This window comes from Astatotilapia calliptera, chromosome 17 (genome assembly GCF_964374335.1).
Source record: "Astatotilapia calliptera chromosome 17, fAstCal68.1, whole genome shotgun sequence".
Taxonomy (NCBI): Eukaryota; Metazoa; Chordata; class Actinopteri; order Cichliformes; family Cichlidae; genus Astatotilapia; species Astatotilapia calliptera.
This window is the reverse complement of record NC_137438.1, coordinates 3,433,567-3,461,345: the sequence shown is the minus strand read 5'-3', so window position 1 is coordinate 3,461,345 and position 27,779 is coordinate 3,433,567. Positions and strand designations below refer to the sequence as shown.

At 42.6% G+C, this 27,779-nt stretch overlaps 1 long non-coding RNA gene across 1 annotated transcript; it reads right to left on the bottom strand.

Annotated features, from left to right (window-relative positions):
- Positions 1-24,169: 24,169 nt before the first annotated feature.
- LOC145421265 (uncharacterized) lies at positions 24,170-26,826 on the bottom strand. Its single transcript, XR_013902598.1, has 3 exons — positions 25,683-26,826; positions 24,607-25,543; positions 24,170-24,379 (listed from the first exon to the last, which is right to left on the bottom strand). It is a non-coding gene; the product is annotated as an uncharacterized LOC145421265 (long non-coding RNA).
- Positions 26,827-27,779: the final 953 nt, after the last annotated feature.

Sequence of the window (27,779 nt, the reverse complement as noted above, 5' to 3'; positions counted from 1 at the left end):
GGTCTTTGTGTTTTCTTGATGTTTGGGTGTTCCAAACACTGAAACGTTTTGTAAAACTGGTTGCTTATAACCCATCCCTACATAAATCAGTAGTAGGAAATTAAGAGGTTTATTAGCCTGGTGCTAGCAACACCATGCCAATACATTTTAAATCTTCCCTCCTCAGCTAACGTAATACATACTAAAGGTTTGGAGTAATGGCAAGAGTTTATGCGCACATAAAGATTATACATGAGTCTTCTTACAATATATAACCTAATAATATTTTCAGTGGGTATCAGTACCTGTTGACTAAGCCATACTAACTTAGTCATATAAAGTATGACTAAGTCATATAGAAAACTGCTCAAGAAAAAAGTTGCTTTTGTATTTTTTGAAAGTTTACGTGTTGTTGCAAGTTCAGAACTGGTTGAAGCTCCCAGGCTGTCATCTGATAATGTGGAACAATAAAAGTCTTTCTTTCAAAGGCAAACAGAACGTCGTGGAAACAGATTCAACTCTTTGTTTGCTGTTGCATCTGATATCAGGCCTGTAATGCTGATATGGGTGATTGTTGTTCCAGCCTGGTAGAGTGTTTAATATTCAGACGACACTATCAGCATCCTGGTACTGAACACTGGCATCAAGCAGATTCATTTCTTCTTCATTTCATAACAGTGCAGATAAGCTTGTTGATTATCTTTATCTTTGAGTGCCACTGTATATACATATGATGTAAATTATGTGTTACACCATTACATTTGCTCTAGATTTTGCCATCTGTTACAGATTAAATACACCTATATAGAGTTATTTAGAAGAAAATTGAGGCTGTAACAGGTCCAATGATGATTTTTTTAACTTCTTCTGAAGGCTAAGTCTTAGGTGGTAATCCTAAACCAAACCCTATCGTATTTTGATACAGTGGCAATAAATAAAAAGAATAAATGAATAAAATTAATGTTTCTCCCACTGAAACCACTACGTCCAGATGAACGGTATCAACTTCTGAGAAATAAAATTAAGTAAAAGAATAGTTTTTGATGTGTGTCAGTTTGAATGATTATTTTCTTTGTTCCCAAGCTTGCTAAAATGGGTTTCCAGCTGCACTCCGCTTGAGGTGGATGACCTATGTGTCGGCTGAATGCTGTTTGGGTTAACAAGTGGGCTTCACTCCCTTCACAAAGGGAGTGAAGGCAGACTTCAACAGAAATGGGATCAGTATGAAAACAACACGAAAGACCAAAAATACAGCATGAACAGTAGAGACAGTGGCTGCAGTGAACTGTTCATTGTTTCTCTTGATGTCCTTAAGTGTTATCAGACTGCTTCCACAAACATTTGTGAAAGAATTGTTTGCTCTCAGGAACTCAGTGAAATCCAGTGTGGTACCACCTGTGCAAGTCCAGCTGTTAAATTTCCTCCCTAAGCCAAATATTCCACAGCACACCACCACTGGACTCTAGAGCAGTGGAGATGTTTTCTCTGCTTCTAAATCTGGAACGTTGATGGATGAGTCATTGTGCCTTGTTCAAAATTTAGTGGAGGGGAAATTATGGTGTGGCGCTGGCTCTGCACCTTAGTTCCAGTGAAATAAGCTCTTAATGGTTCAGCATACCAAAACATTTTGGACATTCTCATGCTTCCAGTTTGGAGATGGCCCCTTCGTGTTCCATCATGACTGTGCACCAGTGCACAAAGCAAGGTCCATAAAGACACGGATGAGCAAGTTTGGTGTGGAAGAACTTGACTGGCCTGACTTCAACTTGTTAGAACACCTTTGGGATGAATTAGAGCAGATTGTGAGCCAGGCCTTCTTGTCCAACATCAGTGTCTGACCTTACAAAAGTGATTCTGGAAAAGTAGCCACAACAAGTCACAAAGGTACTTGAATTTCATTCCTACAAGATATATTTAGTGTGTCCTTTCCTTTAATGCTGCAGTGAACTTTGGGAGACTTCCAAAGTTCATGGTAATTCAAAGTACTTCAGGGCCTGTTGCAGATATGGAAGAATCCAGCTCAAGCCATTCGCTGAATGTCCCCCTAAACTAAGATCTCTATGTGACAGAAAATTTCAGCAATCAGGGCAGTTCTTTCAGAGCAACAGACTGCTGTCTATGGCTTTTAAAATGTCTCTGCAAAAACAGCAGCCAAATAGTACCCTTTAATAATATATAGTATTATGAACCATAATACTAGAGTTGTGTGTACAGTACATATGTCTTTTTCCAGAAAAGTGACCTTATTAAATTCACCATTAAAGTACCCACTGGAGATTCACTTGTACAGGACAATTTAGAAGGTGAGAGCAGTTTTACTTTGATTCTCGTTTGTTTCCTTCACCAGAAAGCCAAGAAAACTCAGATGAGGTTGGTGGTGGATGCAATGGAGAGGGCAGAGAAAGAGGACCAAAAGGCTTAGGGAAGCATAGTTCCTGATGTTCAAAGGGCGCTTTTGTTGTAGGTACTAAAATATCCACTGACACTGAAACAGGATTAATCAGCATCTAAATGCCAATTACCTGTACCTGTTATTAACCTCTGTCTCTCTTCCACAGCATGTCTTTATCCTGTCTTCCTTCTCTCACTCCAACCAATCACGGCAGATGGCCCCGCCCCTCCCTGAGCCTGGTTCTGCTGGAGGTTTCTTCCTGTTAAAAGGGAGTTTTTCCTTCCCACTGTCGCCAAAGTGCTCATAGGGGGTCATATGATTGTTGGGTTTTTCTCTGTATCTATTATTGTAGGGTCTACTGTTCATTATAAAGCACTTTGAGGTGACTGTTGTTGTGATTTGGCGCTATATAGATAAAACTGAATTGAATTAATTACACTGTATTATGGTTGCACCTTAGTAACTAGCTGATAATTCACCAGCTGTCCCAAAACGTCCAAATATGTTCATGTCTATTTCCAAAAAAGGGGGAAAAATCAAGATGGTGATGGCCCACTTGCCAAACAGCAATCCACACACCAGCAGATGATCTGATGTGTGTGTCTTTACTCTTTACTCCATCTACACATCTCTGATCCATGTTCCCTTTTCTACCTTTCTTTTTATTCTTTAATCTTACACCCCCCCATTTTCTCTTCCTCAAAGTAATACCTGTTATTTTTCATCCTGTCATTGTTGCTCGTTTTATTTCTTGTCTGCTCAGCTCCCCTAACCTTCTTTCCAATTGTTCATCATTTTCTCCTCATTTCCTCTCCTTTCCCTCCTCTCGTCTTCTCACCTTTCCTTGCCACCATTCGTTTTAATCTTTATTCCATCCTTATTCTTCTCCTTTGAAGACTTATCATCTTTTCTATCCGCCATTGCAGTTTTTCTCCTCCTACCCTCTTTTCATCCTCTCCTATTTTCCAATTCTCTTCCTTCTTCGCTGTCGTCTCATTCCCTCCCGATTCCTGTTAGTTCACCTTTCATTTTCATTCCACATTCCTTCTCCTCACCCCTCCCCAGGCCGTTCTCCTGTACGCCGCTGTGTCGAAGGACAATGATCTCATTCACGCCCACCTTGGGAAAATGTTTGACGCTCCCGAGTGCTGACAGGTACTCGTGCAATGCCACTGGATGGCTGGGGGACCCTCACTGATGGGGAAAAATTGAGATGGGGCGAGAGTCAGTATGTTGAGATGGATGATGTGTGGGAAGTGAAGAGTGCACAGAGAGTGAATCATGGGATAGAAAGATGGAGTGAAAAGGGACAGAGAGGCTTCTTTCAATGTCACCCTGTAATCCAACACACTTTATCGTTGCCTCTCCTCCCCCACTTTATTTCTTTTCCTCTCTCTCTTTCACTTACATACCCCCTCTTCATATTCCCTCTCACAGACAGGTACATGCATTTTTCTCACAGCAATACTGTCACATTTATGAATGTTCACAGACTGCAGAGTGAGGTACGTGAGCGAAAAAGAGGCCGTCTGTGTGAAATTAAAGTAATTGTCACTGCGAGGGCTGCTGCCAGTGACGATTCAGCTATAGCTCAAGAGCAGCTGACCCGGAACTGCTTGATTTTACCAGTTTTAATCCAGAGTGTGTCTAATTGCACCGAACTGAAGAAGTCTGTCTTTCTCACTCACCTCTTGTCCCTCTCTATATCTTTATATACCACTCTGCATTTATTATTATGAAGAAAAGCATCATTTCTATGTGTGAATTTATACATGTGTTTACTAAAAGTAGTTCAGTTATTATTAATCTCTGGCTCTCTTCCACAGTGTGCCTTTTGTTCTGTCTCCCTCCCCTCACCTCCAAGCGGTCGTGGCAGATGGCCTCCCCTCCCTGAGCCTGGTTCTGTGGAGGTTTCTTCTTTTAAAAGACAGTTTTTCCTTCCCACTGTCACCAAGTGCTTGCACATAAGGGTTTGACTGATTGTTGGGGTTTTTCTAATATTTTAGCGTGTTTACTTTAACATTATAAAGGACCTCGAGGCAGCTGTTGTTGGGATCTGGTGCTATATAAATTAAACTGAACTGGATTGAACTGAAATGTGTTTGGGGCTGGACCCAGCTGAGTCCACAGTTTTCTTAGTTATCTTTAGTTTTGTCATCTTCAAGTTTGAGCTTTCCCGTTTATTTTTTACATTTTTCTCCAGCTTTTAAATTTTGTCCAAACTGCAACTAGTCAGCAATGAACCACTGTTGCAATGACAAATCAAAAGAAACCTGGACTCTTAAATTGTTTAACAGTTTCACCACTCAGTTGATCATCACATACTGGAAGCACCGAGCTATGAGAAACTTGAATTTTTGTAACTTTACCAAAAAAGTATCTTCCAATTTCAAGCAAAACAAGAAGGAAGACAGGACGGAGCGAGGCTCCTGCAGTCAGCATTTAGAGAACTCGAGCACCACTTATTAACGCTGACACATGCAAGAGTCATCCTGTAGTAAAAGACTGAACCTGAACCAGTCTGTGGGAGTCATTCGTACATCTCCAAGTTCTTTCAGCAAAAATCCCATTTCATGCTGCTTTAAACTCAATTCTTCAGCAAGACATCGATGAATTTCAGCTCACATTTACATCCGTGAATTATTCTGAAACTCTCTAGCTGCAAGCTGATTTCTTTCCCCACCACATGCTGTAACCTTTTTGAAACAGTAATGACTCTAAATGGTTATGGCATTTTTCTCTGAAAATCTAAAACATTTGGGAGCCCTAGACACACTGACATGCAGTCAGTGCGCATATACCCCATGTATAATTCATCATCCTCTCTGAAGCCTTTTCTGCACATCTATCAACATCTGACTTTAAACTCATTCTGTTTAGGCTGCTGCATCAAACATTTCTGTTTTCAAGCGCACCCTGCTGCAAATACGCGAAAGTGACGTCTCATTGTCTGTAACTGAAGTGCTCTGTTTATTTCAGCGTTCCTGTAGAACGGCGGGGGGGAAATGAAGACGCGGAAACAGGACAAGCGACAGTTACATCACAACTTCATATGTTGTGAAATTGTAAATGCAGCATGTGTGTGCTCTGGGCATGGCTGCTACACACTTGCGATGCAGGCAGTGTTTGGTAAATGAGCTCTCAGACAACGTGCACACTCCGACTGTGAGTGTGTGATCAAAATTAAACCAGCGTATTCTGAAACAGGGGCAAGCCATTCATTATTGATGATCCCGTCCCTCTGAAGATGCCCTAAATAGGCTTGTGTGGTTGCATAACAAATGTGTAGCCTGTGAGGCACTGATGAGACTTCACTGCCATCAGCAGCTTTTATGAATGAGAGCAACATGTCACACCTAGCTGCAACTCGATAAAAGTAAGGAGCCCCTTTTCTCCATTTAATTTGTTCATTTCTGCTCTGTTAGCCAGTTAGCTCATGATTGCCTACCTCCTTTTTGCCTGTGTTAATAACATATGCTCTTTATGTTGCGCTCTTTTCCCTTCCTGCTTGCTGCTTTAATGCTTCTTCAAAGACTCTTTTTGAGTCTTTGAACAAAGAAAAAAAACAGGCTTTGCTTTCCTTTCAGCGAGAACTTACAACAAACCAGTGACTGACAGGCGGCTAAAATTTGAGCTTCGATTTTACGGCATATCTCCCCAAAACCCAGCTGCCTGCAGTGCAAGGATAAACGCAGAGGAGTGGGACCACTGCGATGACTTTTGTTGTGTTACAAAAGCTTTGGAGGCAAAGCTCGAAACCTTTATTTATGCTGTGAAATTCGACATAACAGGCTTACACTTTTCCAGCAGTGCCCTGGGTGTGTATCAAACTGCTCCCCACACTAATGCGATAGTTGGATATTCACTGTCTGGCAGAGAACAACAAACCACAGTCAGTTGTATGTTAACTTGGCTCACATCGTGAGTGAGGAAAGATAGTCACTATGCAAGTATATCAGAGTAGTATTCCTACCAGTACTAACACTGGTATGAATACTATCAGTATCTGGAACCAGTCTGTGCTGGTCTCACTTGTGCTGGTGTCGGTCCATCAGCCAGCTGGAAAGAAGAGCTGACATTTATTTTAATGTTGTTTTCCTGTTTCTCCCATTCACAGCGATCTGTGATGGGATTTCGGAGGACTACACTGGACCAAGTTTTGTTTGCTGTCCAACATACGCAGACGGACACATTTTTGTGGGGGCATAAATGACACTTGAGCCTTACGGCATGTGGGTCATCTGCTCTGCCTGGTCAGCTCAACCAGCCCTCAGAATGCATGTTTTAATTGCTCTTTTCAAGTCTTGAAATGAATACACAGAATTGTTAATTAGTTAAAGTATGGTCCCTGTTACTGATCAGAAATCCTTTTAGATGACTGACAAATCCACTCTGAGCTTGCAGTACCCCTCAGTAAGAGCCAGCATAAAAACAAGACTGTGAGATGGTGAGGCTTCAGTATGGAACCTTACTAATAAATTGTTGCCTATGTCCATCTTTTATATCTACGAGCAAAACACATACAAACAGTTGCAATGCTCAGCTTAACAGCAACGTTGTAATGTGCAAGCTTGTGTTGCATCTCCCTCCAGAATTGTTTTTGGTTTTGCAAATGTAATTTAGCAGATTTTTTTTCTTATCTTGATCATACGCAGTTCTACCCTACTCATATTTATTTAGTGGAAACATGTGACAGAAAAACGGGAGAGTATTGGGCTGCTAAGCTCTAGTTTCCTAGCTGTAGACATGCAATGGTTGTCCGATACAAAACAAGCCTGACTGTGCCTGAAACATTTAAACCGCCCGTGTACTTTCTGCACTACACGCTGTTCCTGGATGTCTGGGTGGAAGGGAATGGCTAAAGTGTTATTACTGTTATTACTTCATACTTTAATGTTCTAAAACCTCCAGAACCTTCTGATTATCTGGACATCAGCAGTAGACCCCAAGGATCCTCAGACCCTTTTTCACAGCTGCCTCGCAGTGTGGCATGGCCAAATATCGCTGTCCTTTACCCAGAGAATCCACTCACTTGTACTTTTCCACAGCCATCGGTTTCTATGGCAACTAAAGGGGAGGAAGATGATGCTGGGGCTTGACAGAGCACTGTCAAGCAGACAGCACAGGAGCGGCTGGGATCGTTGAGAGGTAGGAGAATACCCACAGGGAGGACAGAAAGGAGGAAGAAAACAGGGAACTGGTTAGAGAAAGAGAGCTCAGGAGAAACAGAGCTGCATGATTCAAGCTTGTTCTAAGCTCTTTGCCGACCTTATGCAATATCAGTCAAATCTGACTCTCAGTTTTATATCATATAAATAGATCTAGTGCTCAGTGGAAGTGCAAACCTAGCAAAAAATCACAGTCTGCAGACATGTTAATATCAAAGTGCTGTGTCTTTTTGCACTTTCACTCGGCTAATTATCAAAGCGAGACAGAGAGGCTGAAAAGTACACAGCCCATCAGGTATCAAGGGTACAATTTTTTATAATTGCGTGCACAAAGTAGCAATTTGTTCCCTCAAATTAATAATTTGCAGTTTCCAATTAAATTACTAGGTTCTTCAAATGACTCACTTCCTCAAATGAATGGCATGAGGTTTTGATCGTAGTTGGTAGCAGCAGTTGGTGCTGGTCTGACAGAAAGGAGAACCCAGAGTGTTAGCAGGAGTCAAGCAGATGTTTTTAATGTAAACTAAAACACTTGAGACATGTAAGAACCTTGGAGTGGAGCGATAAACAGAACACTTTGAAGGTCAGCAGTAGTGATAACTCATTCCCCCGACCCGTCTCATCAAGTGCAGCTAGAACTGGAACTTGCTTATCCAGCTGCTTATCATCACACTAAACTTCACCCTAGAAATTTTAATTCTGCATTACGTGGCGGTTATGGTGGTTATAAATCTAAAATGCTCTATGAAAACAAAATACATTTAAATGTTTATCTAAAGATGATGTTTTAGATCTATGTAGTTACAATGTTCAGGCCCTTTGCTCTGCTGAGCAGGACAACAGGACAGTGAACCCACACACAAAAGACTCAGGGTGGTGGAAAGGCCCAGTCCAAGTCCAGACTGCCGTCTGACTGAAATGCTGTTGTTTGACCTCAGAGACCTATGCATAAATGGAGCTCACTGAACTGAAGCATAGGCCACTATTCTTCCACAGTAATGTAAGAGGCTTACTTTGTGTTACTGCAATAAAGGAGGTTCTCCAAGCTGCAGAATCATGGGGTGTACTTAGTTGTTCACAGGACTTTTTCTGCAAATATCAGTGTGTGAGAGTGATTACACCTGCAACACTCACAAACTCCAAGTATCTCAAGACGAATATGATGAGAACACGGTACCAGCTAGACTTTACATGTCTCTTACATTAGTCCTTGGCTCAGATTGTGTTGCAGATGCAATTTGTTTCCTATTCTAGTGGTCAATTCTTTGAGCAGTGTCTCTAGTCTTCTTTTAATTACTTTTATTTCCTTCCCCCCCTGTCCTCAGTTTTCTCAGCTTTATATCCGCCCACTTGATAACAAGCTAGTTAAAATCAAACTGGGGGGGGGGGGGGGGGGGGGGTCTCAGAGAGAGAGAGAGCTCTGAAATGAACATCAGATTGGTGCAGTCTGTAAATTTCTGAAGTCGTTTTTGATCCTTTGTGCTGCCAACATATGCACAGAACAAACTTGCATCTGTTATGATCACAGATGTCTTAATGAGTTTCTTTATTGTAGTAAACACACCACTGTGTTTGTGTAACACAGTCGCTACAAACTGTTGAAATGAAAATTAAGCATATGAGTCACTGGGAAGCATGACTTGCCTGAGCACTGCTAACTCTGGCTGAGCTTATATTACACTGGAAGTGTATCAGTGGCTTTTCAAGCTTCTCTGCACCACAGAGAGAGCAGCTCTCAGAGGATTTTTATTTTTTTGCTTCTACCTGCTCTCTAATTCAACAAATGCAGATCTGATTTTTTTTTCTGTAGTCAAAAAGTTTGTCTCCTTTAAATTTGTCACCATTAAGAGAGCTGAACATATCCTCCTCTGCAGATGTATTGTGGGATATCAATTATGGCATTCCTGCGATTACGATGATGTGACAGAAGCCCACAAAAATGAAACTCTGACAGGATAGCCTGCATGTCACGGAAACAGTCACATTATGTAAAACGTGTAAGAAAACAAAAGCAGGATATTATAGAATAACATACAGATTTCTGTCGTACTTCATATTTGGAGAAGTACCAGCGAGCTAAAAATAGCTCCATAACAATTGTGGCACGGCCTACTGAAGAAGAGAATAATGACGCTACAGCTCTGAAAGAGAGCTTTTAGCTCATTTAACCTCCTAAGACCCGAACTCTTCCAGAGCATGCATTTTTAATTTCTCTTTGATCTTTGGGCATATTGGGGCCCGATGAATGTAAAAACAAAGAATTATCAAATGTTATTTTTATTTTACCTGATTTTTGTTTCTAAGAAAAATGAGAGCCACAAATGAGGATATTTGTTAGAATTTTGATAGAACAGTGGCAGCATTATCTCCTCGTAAGTGGACATCAGGCCCTTGTAGAGCAAAATTCAGTATTTTGGTCTAAATAATCCAAAATGTGATGTCCACATATGTGGACGCCAGGTCCTAGGAGGTTTAAAGTTGCGACTCTAAAGAAATGCTACTGATATGGGTAGCACAGTCAGTAAGTTTAACGGTTATTCTAGCAGAACCACTAAGAGGTGCTCATTAGGGGTGGGCCGACTGAGCCAAATAATGATGATATCAGACCGATACTAGCACCATAGGGTCAATACTTTACTTCCAATAAGTTCAGTAGTTTTTTCCCACTCATCAGAAAGTAGACATGTCTGTGCAAACACCACTCCTCCCATGTATTCATAGTTTGCTTCATTGTGTTTAGTTGTGCGGCCACACGACTCAGTGGCACTGAGCCGCCAGTAGGCTCCAGTGAGTGAGAAAGCAAAGCATTATGCTTCAGGGATGTGAAAGGAAAAAACTGGAAACAACGATACATGCTGGAAGGAAATTCTCCACTGTGGAAACACCATCGACTTGTATAAAGACACAAAAGACCATGAGAAAGAGGGTTTTGCCCAGAACAAACAGCAAAGAAAGGAAGAGAGGAAGATGGAAATCCCTCACACAGACCCCAGTAATTAGACAGAGCCCACTGTCACAGTCAGAGACAGAGAGGCAAAGAATAACCAGGTAGCTCTTACTTGCATTAGTTATTGCTCATCATAGTTGTTACAGCTGATTCTACATAGAAATTCAATGAATATATTCAACCAACTGAATTGTTTTAATTTACTACATTAAAATAAGTTATTTTATTGGAAATTAATTAATTACCCCAAATAGAAACAACTATATTTAAAAATATCTGAATGTAATTTCCTTTTTATGTTGTCAACATGTGCAATCAACAGACGTTAACTCAAAGTGCTGTAAAGACAGGCACATTTACATTCCAGGTCTTTGAATACATGAAAAGCTGAAAGATGTGTTAACTTATGTCTATGGAAAGTGAAAATCACAGGTAAATGTGTTGGACTGGTTCTTACATAGTGCTTTTCTACTCTATCTGAGCACTCAAAGCACTTTATACAACTTGGCCCATTCACCTATTCACACAATAACTTTTTTCTTTCTATCTGACATCCACATGCATTCCTACTCCAATGGATGCCATTAAATTGTGTTTAGATTTGGCAAAGTGATGATGATTCATCTCATAAATCATGACAAATTAAAAGTAATAGTATCAGTATTAGTACAAGTAATACTGGCTGTGTATTTACTTGGTACTCGGTACTTGGTATTTGCAGTATTGCACACCACTAGTGCTCATTACACAAACAAATTGCTTTTCTCAGTAGGTTCTGAAGACTTTTTAAATGTATTTTGTTACAGTGTAATGTGGTAAGTTACTGTTAAAAGTAATATACCCACCACTGGTTACCTGCAATAAAAAACCACCTTTTTGAAATGCTGAAAGAGGAAGCTGCTTCTATATTTTTTAGCAGCTAGCACATGATTGGCTTAGGTGTGAGATCTGCTATTTAGGTCACTACAAATGTGGCTTTTGAAAAACTTCCAGTGGAAAAAGTAAAGATTCTGTCTTGCAGGGTCAATAATAATTTAATAATCAAATACTGGAAAAGATCCACTGCTGTGTGACTGTGTGTCACACGGCACACACAAACACATTTATATACATCCAACTTGTAACCCCCCTCCCCAGCTTCCAGACCTGTTCTGCCTCTGAAGAGCTTTAACATGAACAGGAAGTGAAGGCAACATGTGACAGCCACTGGCCAGCAGGCAGCTGTCAGGGAGCAGCGGCGAACACTCCAGAATTAGATCAGACAGAGCCGACACGCTCATACTTACATAGGGGGAAGCACAAACACAGAAGAAAGGAAGCAGAAGGCCAGTTAGAGCCATTTCCTCTACTGCTGAGTGGGCTAATTGGTAAGTAAAGTCGTTAATCTGCTCCAGGGCTCTGGTTGCACCCTCTATAAACAGTGTGTGTGTGTGTGAGTGTGTGCTCACACATTTGAATTTGCACTATAGCTGTCTCTATCCATCAGCAGCAACCAGGCATTTGTGTTGGCTTGTACTGCAGGAGCTTGCAGTGTTTGACAGGTAGATGGGAGGAGAGTGGAGGAAAAAGGCAGATCTGAGGAACACGTCTGCAGCTCGAACAGTCTGCGAAAATATAACCTGGGGCGCCAGAACACAGGCTATAACACTTTGCTAGGAATCACGAATCCACCTTGATACATCATAGATAAGAGTTAACATCCCCGAGGCCATTGCCGGCACTTAGTTGTGGCCGGAAGACAGCAGATATCTGTTTTAAATACCCTCTTCAGGGATTCTATCGAAAGACTCATCATTTAGTTACTGTCATCTGTGCAGCGGTCAGCTCAGGCCTCAGATCGATATTTCACCAGAGCCCTCCATGAATCCGAGAGGGCTGAGTGGAGCTGGGCCTGGCAATTTAATAAAAATGAGCTTGTCCATGCTTTGGTCTATTCTCAAACACGATGAAAAACAAGTTTAGAGGTTATGACGGGCTGATTTTTATGTGGTGCTTTTCTACTGTGCTTGGGCACACAAAGTGTTTTATACAGCATCCCTCATTTACCTGTGATCTCACACGTTTTTCTACATCTTTGTGTTTTCTATCTACTTCATGTGCTGACTGGAGAAGTCAGGGATCGAACCACCAACTTTCCAATTAGTTGATGACCTGTCTACCTCCTGAGCCATGGCTACCCAGTGGACAGCGGAGATAGGCAGAAATGCTGTAATCCGATTACTTTTTCAAGTAATGAGTAAAGTAAGGGATTACTATAGCAAAAAAGTAATTAGATTACTGTTACTTTCCCTTTAGCACACTGCGTTACTGTGTTACTAAACCGTGATTTTGTTTGTGAGAGTGTCTCATGACAATGACATACGAGTCAGATCAACAACAATATGGAGTGCGGGAGAGAGTACAACCATTCAGTGTTTAAAGCTGGGAAGCACTGACATTATATATATCTATATTACCGTTCAGTTCAATTCAATTCAATTCAATTCAATTCATCCATCCATCCATCCATCCATCCATCCATCTTCATCCGCTTTGTCCAGGGCCGGGTCGCGGGGGCAGCAGCCTAAGCAAAGAGGCCCAGACCTCCCTCTCCCCAGTCACCTCCTCCAGCTTATCCGGGGGAATACCAAGGCATTCCCAGGCCAGCCGAGAGATATAATCTCTCCAGCGTGTCCTGGGTCTTCCCCGGGGCCTCCTCCCGGTGGGACATGCCTGGAACACCTCACCCAGGAGGCATCCTTGTCAGATGCCCGAACCACCTCAGCTGACTCCTTTCGATGTGGAGCAGCAGCTGCTCTACTCTGAGCCCCTCCCGGATGGCCGAACTTCTCACCCTATCTCTAAGGGAGAGGCCAGCCACCCTTTGGAGGAAGCTCATTTCTGCCGCTTGTATCCGCGATCTCGTTCTTTCGGTCACTACCCACAGCTCGTGGCCATAGGTGAGGGTAGGGACGTAGATCGACCGGTAAATTGAGAGCTTCGCTTTTACACTCAGCTCCCTCTTCACCACGACGGACCGGTGCAGCGTCCGCATTACTGCAGCTGCAGCCCCAATCCGTCTGTCGATCTCCGGCTCCCTACTCCCATCACTCGCGAACAAGACCCCGAGATACTTGAACTCCTCCACTTGGGGCAGGAACTCATCCCCGACCCGGAGTGGGCACTCCACCCTTTTCCGGCTGAGAACCATGGCCTCAGATTTGGAGGTGCTGATCCTCATTCCCGCTGCTTCACACTTGGCTGCGAACCGGTCCAGTGCGAGCTGGAGGCCCTCACCCGATGAAGCCAACAGAACCACATCATCTGCAAAAATCAGAGATGAGATTCTGAGGCCACCAAAGCGAAAGCCCTCCGCCACTTGGCTGAGGGCTTTCAATTCAATTCAATTTTATTTATATAGCGCCAAATCACAACAAAAAACGCCTCAAGGCGCTTCATAGATACAGAGAAAAACCCAACAATCATATGACCCCCTATGAACAAGCACTTTGGCGACAGTGGGAAGGAAAAACTCCCTTTTAACAGGAAGAAACCTCCAGCAGAACCAGGCTCAGGGAGGGGCGGGGCCATCTGCTGTGATTGGTTGGGGTGAGAGAAGGAAGACAGGATAAAAGACATGCTGCGGAAGAGAGACAGAGGTTAATAACAGATATGATTCAATGCAGAGAGGTCTATTAATACATAGTGAGTGAGAAAGGTGACTGGAAAGGAAAAACTCAATGCATCATGGGAATCCCCCGGCAGCCTACGTCTATTGCAGCATAACTAAGGGAGGATTCAGGGTCACCTGGTCCAGCCCTAACTATATGCTTTAGCAAAAAGGAAAGTTTGAAGCCTAATCTTGAAAGTAGAGATAGTGTCTGTCTCCTGAATCCAAACTGGAAGCTGGTTCCACAGAAGAGGGGCCTGAAAACTGAAGGCTCTCCCTCCCTCCCGTTCAGCTGACTCCTCAGGACTTGCCTGACCCTCTGCAGGTACTTGGTGGTTGCAGCTTTTCTAGCGGCCTCTTCATGGTTCCCATTCGCCTGTGGGATCCCCAGGTACTTGTAACTGTCCTCTATGTCTGCAATGTTGCCTTCTGGTAGTTCAATCCCCTCAGTTCTGACTACCTTCCCTCTCCTTGTTATCATCCGACTACACTTCTCCAGTCAATCTCTTGCTCTTGGTGGCGCTGTCACTTGGTGTTCGCTCGCTCTGTGGTAGAGTATCACTTCCTGTTCCTGCTCAAACACAGTGGTGTTTCTGAGTAGCTTATTTGCTTAGCGATTTAATTAACAACTTTTAAATACATTCTTCTTTCATAGTATAATCTTCACGTGCTTCCTCCGAAGCACACTTTCTGTGTACTCACTACCTAATTTATAGCCAAAGTATTCACTCACTGTCTCTGTACTGTCTCGCTAGCCTAGCTTAGCTCGTAGCCGACTCATTAGCACCATGGCTACTTCACCTGTCCCTCCTGCACTTTCTTGCTCATTGTGTCAGATGTTTAGTTACTCCTCGGCCTCCTTTAGCAGTAATGATATCTGTAACAAATGTAGCATATTTGCAGCTCTGGAGGCCAGGATTACTGAATTGGAGACTCGGCTTCGCACCCTTCATTCACCCGCAGCTAGCCAGGCCCCTGTAGCTGGTGCAGCCGAAAATAGCGTAGGCCCCGCTAGCTGTTCCCCGGCAGGTCCCAAGCAGCTGGGGAATCAGGGCGGCTGGGTCACGGTGAGGAGGAAGCATAGTCCTAAACAGAAGCCCCAGGTACACCACCAACCCGTTCATGTGTCTAACCGTTTTTCCCCACTCGGCGACACACCCGCCGGGGGTCAAACTCTGGTAATTGGCGATTCTGTTCTCAGACATGTGAAGCTAGAGACACCGGCAACCATAGTCAATTGTCTTCCAGGGGCCAGAGCAGGCGACATTGAAGGAAATTTAAAACTGCTGGCTAAGGGTAAACGTAAATTCAGTAAAATCATAATTCACGTCGGCAGTAATGACACCCGGTTACGCCAATCGGAGGTCACTAAAATCAATATTGAATCGGTGTGCAACTTTGCCAAAACAATGTCGGACTCTGTAGTTTTCTCTGGTCCCCTCCCCAATCAGACCAGGAGTGACATGTTTAGCCGCATGTTCTCCTTAAATTGCTGGCTGTCTGAGTGGTGTCCCAGAAACGATGTGGGCTTCATAGATAATTGGCAAACCTTCTGGAGGAAACCTGGTCTTGTTAGGAGAGACGGCATCCATCCCACTTTGGATGGAGCAGCTCTCATTTCTAGAAATATGGACAAATTTATTAAACCCCCCAAAATATGACTATCCAGAGTTGGGACCAGGAAGCAGAGTTGCAGTCTTACACGCTTCTCTGCAGCTTCTCTCCTCCTGCTACCCCCCCAAAAACCCATCTCCATAGAGACTGTGTCAGCTTCCAAAAAGACAAAAAACAAACTAAAAACCAGCAACAAACAACTTAAACATAAACAATCACAAAGAAAGAACAATACAGTATCCACATCTGAACCAAAGAGTAAAACAGTGAAATGTGGATTATTAAATATTAGGTCTCTCTCCTCCAAGTCTCTGTTAGTACATGACTTAATAATTGATCAACAAATTGATTTACTCTGCCTTACAGAAACCTGGTTGCAGCAGGATGATTATGTTAGTTTAAATGAATCAACACCCCCGAGCCATTCTAACTACCAGAAATCTCGAAGCACAGGCCGAGGGGGAGGTGTGGCAGCAATTTTTCACACCAGCCTATTAATTAATGAAAGACCAAGACAGACTTTTAATTCATTTGAAAGCCTGATGCTTAACATTGTCCACCCCAGCTGTGAAACTCAGAAACCAGTCTTACTTGTTATCATCTATCGTCCACCTGGGCCTTACACAGAGCTTCTGTCTGATTTCTCAGACTTTATATCTAATTTAGTTCTGAGCTCAGATAAAATAATTATTGTGGGTGATTTTAACATCCATGTAGATGCTAAAAATGACAGCCTCAACATGGCATTTAATCTGTTATTAGACTCAATTGGTTTCTCTCAAAATGTAAAAGAACCCACCCACCACTTTAATCACACTCTAGATCTTGTTTTAACATATGGCATCGAACCTGAACATTTAACAGTGTTTCCTGAAAACCCTCTCCTGTCTGATCATTTCCTGATAACATTTACTTTTACAATAATTGATTACACAGCGGTGAAGAGTAGACTTTATCAAAGTAGATGTCTTTCTGAAAGCACTGTAACTAAGTTTAAGAATATAATCCACCCACTGTTATCATCTCCAATGCCCTGTACCAACACAGAGCAAAGCAGCTATCTGAACGCTACCCCAACAGAGGTCGATTATCTTGTTAATAATTTCACCTCCTCACTACGTACGACTCTGGATACTGTAGCTCCTGTGAAAACTAAGGCCTCAAATCAGAAGTACCTGACTCCGTGGTATAATTCTGAAACACGTACCCTAAAGCAGATGACTCGTAATCTGGAGAGGAAATGGCGTGTCACAAATCTAGAGGATCATCATTTAGCCTGGAGAAATAGTTTGCTGCTTTATAAGAAAGCCCTCCGCAAAGCCAGAACATCTTACTATTCATCACTGATTGAAGAAAATAAGAACAACCCTAGGTTTCTCTTCAGCACTGTAGCCAGGCTGACAAAAAGTCAGAGCTCTTTTGAGCCAACCATCCCTTTAACGTTAACTAGTAATGACTTCATGAACTTCTTCACAAATAAAATTCTTATCATTAGAGAAAAAATTACCAATAATCATCCCACAGATGTAATATTATCTACAGCTACTCTTAGTACCATTGATATTAAGTTAGACTCTTTTTCTCCAATTGATCTTTCTGAGTTAACTTCAATAATTACTTCCTCCAAACCATCAACGTGTCTTTTAGACCCCATTCCTACAAAACTGCTCAAAGAAGTCCTGCCATTAATTAATTCTTCGATCTTAAATATGATCAACCTATCTCTAATAATCGGCTATGTACCACAGGCCTTCAAGCTGGCTGTAGTTAAACCTTTACTCAAAAAGCCATCTCTAGACCCAGCAGTCTTAGCTAATTATAGGCCAATCTCCAACCTTCCTTTCATATCAAAAATCCTTGAAAGAGTAGTTGTCAAACAGCTAACAGATCATCTGCAGAGGAATGGTTTATTTGAAGAGTTTCAGTCAGGTTTCAGAGCTCAGCACAGCACAGAAACAGCTTTAGTGAAGGTTACAAATGATCTTCTTATGGCCTCTGACAGTGGACTCATCTCTGTGCTTGTCCTGCTAGACCTCAGTGCAGCGTTCGATACTGTTGATCATAATATCCTATTAGAGCGATTAGAACATGCTGTAGGTATTACAAGTACTGCGCTGCAGTGGTTTGTATCATATCTATCTAATAGACTCCAATTCGTGCATGTAAATGGAGAGTCCTCTTCACACACTGAGGTTAATTATGGAGTTCCACAGGGTTCAGTGCTAGGACCAATTCTGTTTACATTATACATGCTTCCCTTAGGCAGTATCATTAGAAGACATAGCATACATTTTCACTGCTATGCAGATGACACCCAGCTCTATCTGTCCATGAAGCCAGATAACACACACCAATTAGTTAAACTGCAGGAATGTCTTAAAGACATAAAGACCTGGATGGCCGCTAACTTTCTGCTTCTTAATTCAGATAAAACTGAGGTTATTGTACTCGGCCCTGAAAATCTTAGAAATATGGTATCTAATCAGATTCTTACTCTGGATGGCATTACCTTGGCCTCCAGTAACGCGGTGAGGAACCTTGGAGTCATTTTTGACCAGGACATGTCCTTCAACGCACATATTAAACAAATATGTAAGACTGCTTTCTTCCATTTGCGCAACATCTCTAAAATTAGAAATATCCTGTCTCAGAGTGACGCTGAAAAACTAGTTCATGCATTTATTACTTCCAGGCTGGACTACTGTAATTCATTATTATCAGGATGTCCAAAAACTCACTGAAAAGCCTTCAGCTAATCCAAAATGCTGCAGCAAGAGTCCTGACAGGGACTAGAAAGAGAGAGCATATTTCTCCTGTTTTGGCTTCCCTTCATTGGCTTCCTGTTAAATCCAGAATTGAATTCAAAATCCTGCTCCTCACATACAAGGTCTTAAATAATCAGGCCCCATCTTATCTTAATGACCTTGTAGTACCATATCACCCTATTAGAGCGCTCCGCTCTCGCTCTGCAGGCCTACTTGTTGTTCCTAGAGTATTTAAAAGTAGAATGGGAGGGAGAGCCTTCAGTTTTCAGGCCCCTCTTCTGTGGAACCAGCTTCCAGTTTGGATTCGGGAGACAGACACTATCTCTACTTTTAAGATTAGGCTTAAAACTTTCCTTTTTTCTAAAGCATATAGTTAGGGCTGGACCAGGTGACCCTGAATCCTCCCTTTGTTATGCTGCAATAGATGTAGGCTGCCGGGGGATTCCCATGATGCATTGTTTTTCCTTTCCAGTCACCTTTCTCACTCACTATGTATTAATAGACCTCTCTGCATTGAATCATATCTGTTATTAACCTCTGTCTCTCTTCCACAGCATGTCTTTATCCTGTCTTCCTTCTCTCACCCCAACCGGTCGCAGCAGATGGCCGCCCCTCCCTGAGCCTGGTTCTGCTGGAGGTTTCTTCCTGTTAAAAGGGAGTTTTTCCTTCCCACTGTCGCCAAAGTGCTCATAGGGGGTCATATGATTGTTGGGTTTTTCTCTGTATCTATGAAGCGCCTTGAGGCGACTTTTGTTGTGATTTGGCGCTATATAAATAAAATTGAATTGAATTGAATTGAATTGAATCCAGTCCGAACGACATTCCAATGTCATTGCTGTATATCCTGGTAGTGTGGATCAGTGAATCGATGTCTCGTTCACTCTTGGCATACAGCTTGATGTCATCCATGTACAGGAGGTGGCTGACAACTTCTCCATTCCGTCGTCGGTATCTTGTTAATGATCTCACTGAGGGGGTTCAGGCCTATGCAGAACAGCAGTGGGGACAGAGCATCTCCGTGGTAGATCCCGCACTTGATGGTGACTTGTGCTATGGGCTTGAGGTTGGCCTCCAGTGTTGTCCGCCACATCCCCATTGAGTTCCTGATGAAGGCTCTCAGGGTCCTGTTGATCTTATATAGTTCTAGGCATTCCAGGATCCAGGTGTGGGGCATTGTAATCAATCCAGGCAGTGCACAGGTTGGTCAGTCTGGTCCTGCAGTCTCGGCTGACTGCTTGGTCTGCCAGTAGCTGGTGTTTTGCGCCTCTGGTATTCTTGCCCATCCCTTTCTGTGTTATGGGTTGTGTCCTTCTCCCATATGCTCTTCCAGTATTGTTCTGTCTACAGCCTTGGTGGTGCTGTTCTCATATTGTTCCCCTGCCAGTGAGAGTACACCTTGGCTGGTTCTGTGGAGAACAGCTGGTTTATTCTCCTGCCTTCTATCTCTCTGGTGTACCTCTTCAAGCGTCTGGCCAAGGCTGTAAGTCGTTGCTTGGCAGTTTCCAGGGCCTCAGGTGTGGACAGCTTCCTGTACTTCTTAGGCACCATCCTCATCGCGCCTTTCTGCAACTCCGATAGTTGGCTAACCTCCCTCCGTGCTACCTTGATCTTAGCCTCTAGCCTCCTTCTCCATGGAGGATACTGCCCCTTGTGGCTGTTCAACTTGTAGCATCTCACTGATCACTGCTGTTCTTTTGGCTTTATGCATATTGCATAAAGCCAAAAGGTTCAAACTAATAAAACAAGCTTTAAAAAGAGACTTTTTTATTTGATTAAATTTTATATGATGGATTAAGCAGAAAAAATTGAATTGAGCTGAAATGTCTGTTGCGTTATTACGTATTCAGGTTGTGCGTCATGTTTTTAAAATGTAACTAATTAATAAAATAACTACTTACTCACACCTTGGCTCAGGCGATTAGAGGATCATCAGGGGGTCCTTTTGTCCCTCTGTGGGGGGTTACTCCCACTAGGTTTATATCTGGGACTCTCCACCATTTGACCTTAGAACTGAAGAAGCTTCTCGGATGAGAGGTGAAACGTCTTCAAGCAACTTAAAGAAGTCCAGACGCTTTTCTTTGCAAGCTCCTTTGACTACGATGACCTGGATGACTAAGAACCTTCACAGACATAATCAGTACTTACTACTTACATTAGGACAGCAAAATAATTGGATATAAAAAAGCGCATCTTAGAGAGACAGAGGTTCATCAGTCTGTGAAAAATGTGAGCATAATGTTTGTCAGTGTAAAACTGGGAAGACTCTGAATGCCGTGTTAACTACACTACATAATATTATCAAAAATTCAGAGCACCTGGAGGAATCTCTGTGTGTACAGGACAAAATGAGAATCAGTTTGGTAATGATAGATATGATTCTGTAATGGAAATCACTGCATGGACTCAAGAACACTGAAGCAAAATGGATAACTGTTCAAACAAACCAAAGTTTGAAATTTGTTTTGGAAAACATAGATACCTCATCTTCCGGACTGAAAAGTAAAGTGACCATCTGGCTTGTTATTAGCACTCAGCTAAATAGCCAGCAGCTCTGATGGTGTATCAGTGTTTATAGAACTGGCAGCTTGCACATGTGGAACGTCACCAGCAAAATGCTGAAAAATACACATGGGTTTCAGAGAAACACATGCTCCAGCACAGACAGCTCCTTTTTAGGGAAGGCCTTCTATATTTCAACAAGACAACCCTAAACCTCATGCTGGACCTGTTAAAACAGTAGGGCTTCATAGAAGAAGGGTCCAGGCAATACATATTTTGCATCAAATCACAACAACACAGAACACTTAAGATGCTTCATATTGTAAAGACCTTACACTGGAGAAAACCCCAACAATCAAAGGAGCTTCTTTGAGCAAGCATTTGTTGTTGTTGTCCAGTCTGTGTGCCAAATATCCTAGGGCAAGATACTAACACCAAGTTGCTCTCCGATGCATCCACTGGAGTATAAATGTGTGTGAATGTTAGGAATCACTCAAGCATAAGAAGAAGAGCTTATGTCAATGAGGCATATTGCATAAAGCGTTTTGACTGCTCCAGGAGTGCTATATAAGAATCAGTCCATTTACCATTTGCACTTTGCAACAGTGGGACTATAAAAAGCATCAAAAACGAAAGCCTTGACTGTATTTGCATTTGCCAAGAGTCTGTTTGTAGCTGGCATGGAATTGTTTGTGCTTGACAGTCCAGTTTGACAAAATGTTTCTTATCTCTGGAAATGTGTGAAACAATCCTAAATTCAAAAATCCCACATCTGCGCACCAGGTATCTCTTGTACCCGGAAAAAATTAAAAAAATATTAATGAGCTAGCTGTTTAATTGGATGTGTATCAGAAAAACACAGTGTAGTTTATTTTTAGTCATTCAGTATAATAAACCACACTGAAATACACGGACCTGCAGCTAAAAATACTTCAAGGAAAAACAAAACTGTGATACAACATTCTTCATATTTGAGTAACAGTCTCCAGCAGTTGTAGGAAATGACTAGTAATGAAACTGTTAATAACAACGTTTGTAAATGACTTCTGTTGTCAGGAGCAGAAATGATAGTAATGACCTCGAGGAAATGGCTTTGTGACCCTTTCCAGGCCGAGAGAAGTTACTTTGTTTCTCGGTTGTTTCTTTCGATTGTGCTGTGATGTTTTATGAGCTCTTCTAACCTACTTAGCTTTGTCAGGCGTGTCTCGTTTATCTGGGTGTGGCTACTGAAACTGAACTCAGGGATCCAAACAAACGTCATTCAGGGTTCATTTATGAGTTAACAAAAACACTGCCTTTTGTATTTACTCAGGCTATTTTTGTCTAATAGTAACTTTGATTTAATGATCTAAAATAAAACGTTCAATCTCCATATTTCAGCTTTTTTCTCTTACTGTGAACCTAATGCTCCTTTTTACATGTAAGAGTCACAAATATGCCAAAAAAAACCAAACAAACCCCAAAACAAAAAACAAACAAACAAAAAAGAACATTGAGAAGTGGGCAAATACTTTTTCGCAGCACCGTGAAGCTGAACTTTTCGCTCTCAGCTGGAGATAGACGATTTGTCCTGCCATCAGTGCAATGTGAGGAGTTTATATGCAGAGAAGACACCTGAGAACATAATGAGAAGCTGGACGGAAGCTAAAGGTGGAAGCTTGTACTTATTCCTCCCACTACCAGTCAGCCTGTCTCTGACTCCATAAAAGAAAGCAGCAGCATGTGTTTACAGTTACTGTCAGCTACAGTCATAAAACATGTGGACACCGGGTGTTTACACCGCAAGACTGCACCACACATCACAGGAGGCCGAGGACTGTGCGCAACATTGCTGAAACCTTTGTGTCCTGTGTATTTGTGAGCATTGCAGCCTTTTGTTTAACATGAACTAAACTTTGACCGAGGCCTTGTGAGTTCTGTTTTAAAGCGGAGAGTTGTAGAACAATTTTTGCATCACTCATGTACAAATATATTTGTTTGCATGTGTGTGTGTGTGACAGAGTCCTTCTGTTATCAGTGCTGACTCTTCCTGAGACCTGTTTTAATGAGATAAACTCCCCCAAAATAAATGACAAAAACACAGCTGGATGTCAGATGTATGGAAACGCTGAGTATGCTGCACAGTGGGGACGGTGGCTCTTTCTGACTCATCAGAGCAGCTCCTTTGATCACTCAGGAAATATGGAGGCCTACAGTTCCTTTATCACCCTCATTAATCTCTCTCTCTCTCACACACACACACACACACACACACACACACACACACACACACACACACACACACACACACACACACACACACACACACACACACACACACACAGCCAATAAATCCACAAACAGAATTACAGAGAAGATGATGACTTATGGGGATGTGGTGATTCTGATTCTCCGGTGGTAAATTCCTCAGAAGTGAGTGACAGTAACAATTTGTGACTGAAGGCTGTGGACAGCGAGAGCATAGCTATCCTATTCTGATCATATTCTGGTCTCAGTGAAGAGAAAGCTCCTACGGAGCCACGTTTGCTTGTCTGGGCATCAAGGACAGATGGTGCTGGAAGGAGATATTTGACAAAACTGTGATGTGATATGATGCGATGTGATGGACAGCCCTACAGGCCAAAGCACTGGATCTTTATTTTTGTGGTATGACAGGAAATATTTAGAGTACAGGAATTTAAATTAAAAGCAGAGGGAAATGAAGATCTAGTGTACTGGAGGCCCTTCTTGTATATTGGCTGGTTGAGTGTGCCTGAGCTTGTGTGTGTTTGTTTTACGCTGTAACACTCCTGTGGCTCCACCTGCCTCTCCTGCTGTCTTTCAGCAGCTGTGGCTCAGCAGGTAGAGCAGTAGACAGTAGTAGATGGCAGTTTAAGTCCTTGGTTCCTCCAGTCCACATTGCCTTGAGCAAGACATTCAGCCGCCCAAGCAGCTCTGCAGGCAAGACATGCATGTTAGCACATGTGTATGAATGAGAGGAAAATTGCTTAGCATTCCATCCAGTGAGGCTGAAACACTACTAAGATTGGCCAAAATAATACAAGCACATGCCTTCAATTGTGTATTGTGGTTTGTCTAGGTCTGGTGCAGGGTTTTGTGATACATTATGTTTTGTACAGTGCAGTATATTTTTGACCCTGTGTGATGTCAAAATTTTGTGTTATTGCTTGTATTACGCCCAGTATTGTTAGGAGTACATTTGATACACAGTATATTTACTGCCAGTACTGTTGCTGTATTATTGTTACCCTGAGCGAGGCTCTTGGTACTCTGCGCTTTCTCGCCTCTCGCCCGCTCATCCACGTCACTCTTCTTCCCCTCTGAAGGCTTTAGGCTCATCTGCAGCTGACTGCTGTACTTCTCATGCTGAAACAGAAGAATGAGGCAAACGTACTCAAGGTACTGCAAATTGCATGTACTCACGGTACTGCATGTGCTCACGGTACTGTACATGCTGTGTGTAGTCATGAGAAATTCATGACGCTCTGAGTAGTTTTGGAAATGCAAACTAAATGCAGTTAAACAAGGAAATTAAATAACACCCTCTATGCAGTAATTTGTACAATAGAAAACACACACCCACAAACACCAACCTTTAGGGCCTCCTCTGGGACTTTGTGTTGACTTTTCTCCAGAACATAGACGTGAGAATGTGAACAACAGCTCAGAAAAATATTAAAATTATCACACACACACACACACGCACAGAAACACACACGCGCGCACAGACACGCACACAAACAGTGCGTGTGTGCGTCTGAAGGATATCGTATCCGAAGCGGATGATGTCGGACAGTTTGAGGGTGATGTAGGTCTGATCAGGAATCCGAAGGTCGTTGTCTGCAGGAAACAAACAAACAAACGTCCAGGTGAAAGTTTCTGATTATGATCCTGAAGTCCACTCTGAAGGTTTTCACTCTTTTGTGATTTTACAGTTCTTGCCTGTTTAAATTAAAGTGGAATTAAATTTTTTTAAGTTAATAAAAAAAAAAAAAAATCTTTGTACTGTAAATGGCCTGCATTTGTATAGCGCTTTTCTAGTCCATAGGACCCCAAAGCGCTTTACACTACATTCAGTCATTCACCCATTCACACACACACACACACACACACTGGTGATAGCAAGCTACATTGTAGCCACAGCTGCCCTGGGGCGCACTGACAGAGGTGAGGCTGCCGGACACAGGCGCCACCGGGCCCTCTGACCACCACCAGTAGGCAAACACGGGGTTAGTATCTTGCCCAAGGATATTTGGCATGCAGCCAGGATGCAGCCTGGGATCGAACCACCGACCTTCTGATTAGGGGCTGACCTGCTCTGCCACCTGAGCTACAGCCACCCTGTGACCTGTGACTTTAGGCATCACCACCCCCCACCTGTGTTTGCTGCTGATTGGTGGATACCTATGATAATGTACTGATATGTTGTGTATGGCTCACCCCATTGAGGCTGCCCAGGTCCTTCACCAGGTGTTCATCAGTGGTCGGGTTGTAGTTGATGACAGCGTGCTGTTTGTCCACACTGCGAGACTGAGACACACACACATACAACTCTTTTTGCTTACTTTCACTGCGACTCAAACAAGACACCATTACAACTTCCTTTTTCAGACCAACCTAGAGGGAGGCAATTTCTACTAACCCGAACACCTGCACAGGTCAGCCTCACCTGAAGCATCAGCTCGCAGTCCTCTCGGCCCACAAAAATCATCTCTCGGGGGAGGCGGTGTCGAGTCCCCGAACTGCTTACCAGGAACCATGATGTCACACTCATCTTCACAGGCCTGCTGAGAAACCCCAGAGCATCCTGGGAAATCAAGACAGAGGCAGGTGATACAGGTGGGTTTGTGCGGGCCTGTTGTGCCACCGTGACAGATTTTAAATATTTAATCAGACAAAATGAGTAATTTCAGACGATCCTGCTCTTACTGATTTGTGTGTGTTTGAATCCTGACAGCTGAGGCACCTGCAGGTGTGTAGTCAGGTCCAAAAGGACCTGCAGGTTGTCCACACCAGCCTGAGTCTGAAGTTCAAACACCTTCAACTTTCAATTAAGCACTGAATGAACTCCTACAGACATTTTTATTCACAGTGCTCTGATTACAGAGGTTCGGCACAGAAACGGGGTCATGCAGTCAAATATGTGATATTTATTAAAAACACAGAGCATGAGCAAATCAACTGTTCATTTCATCTTTAGAGTTAAAAGTTGAACTAAAGCACTGACCAGCAGAAAATAAAACACGAGCGCTTTATAAAACTTCTAATTTGAAATAACGGCTCAGAGATGATTCTGTTTCCTGGGAACGGGTTAAAGATATTTCTTATTTCTAACAGGAAATATCCAACTGTCAAATGACCACATGATCTCACACACTCGCACAGGTGAGAGTCACTGACATTAAAACTTCAGTTTTAGTGTTTTTCTGCACATATACTGCAGTATCATCAGTACTGTCAATACTTTTGTGTGAACCACACGAACAGATGAAGTGAGAGTTTGGAGTTTGAGCACTGGGTTTTGTATGCAGGAGCTCTTGCAGACACAGCTGAAGGATAGATGAAGCTCCTCTGTATTTTTAGACATTGAATTTATGACACTGAATTTTTATCCTCCAAATTTCCCTGCAAAAATATTCACCTGCAAAAATTCACCTGAAAAAAATTCACCTGCAAAAATTCAACTGCAAAAGTGATGAACTTTAATGACCCAAGCCAGAGCAATCAGCACCAGATCGAGTCAAGTGGCTCTCAGCCAATTAAATTATGCTGTTTGATCACATGACACCGTTAGCCAGCAGTGTGTCTCCTAAAAGAGAGCTGTTTAAAGGTGAGTGATTAAGTTTTTCTCCTAAATAGAGATCATTACAGAACGCCTAGTCCTACTTAAAATCCCATTTATTATTTTTTTTTTTTATCATCTACTTGAACTAAGGAAAACGTTTGACTAACTCAAAGACAATTTCCACGCCTCCCCTGCCTGACTGCAGAGGCAGTTTTGAATTTAGGAGCGCCAAGATGGCAGCGGCAAACCCTGGCGGCTCTCCGGTGAGTATATATATTTTTTTATCTTCAAGTTTGTCTTTTGAAACCTTAATTTTATTTAAATCCGTTGCTCACGTATAAAGTACACAGACGGGGTCTTTGCTGAACTCGTCTGAGGCGTGTCTCACTAAACGCTACATGCTAGCATCCTGCTAACCGAGCTACCCTTTACATGCTGTGCTTTAGAAAATAGGATACTCGTTAAAAAAAATACTCCGCAGATATTGATAGATAGACGAACACTGCAAATATAATGTTGGAAAAGAGAACGGCCTTTAGTGAAGGGGTAAAATACACCATGAATAAAGCCATAGAGTGAATGGCTGCCATGGTTGCAGAACAGCCTAATTTAATGACAAGAATGGGGAAGAGTGAGGTGAAGTGAACCACAGCCACAAAACACGGTCAGACAAGGCGGCAAAAGGGCAGTGATCTGTCCGTCAGTATGAAGTTGGTGTGTGCTTTGGTGAACAAAAACTCCAGACTGGTAGCAGGAAGATGGGAGACTCGTGTTTCACTGGAATAGTGGTGAATTAAAACATCCTTTGTTGGGGACATTTCGGTGTAAATGCATCCATACAGGCAAGACAGAGGCAGACTAGACAGTGAAGAAAACAAGGCAAACATTAGAAATATAAAAACGGAAATATAGGATGAGTCGGGGATGAGTTCCTGCCCCAAGTGGAGGAGTTCAAGTATCTCGGGGTCTTGTTCGCGAGTG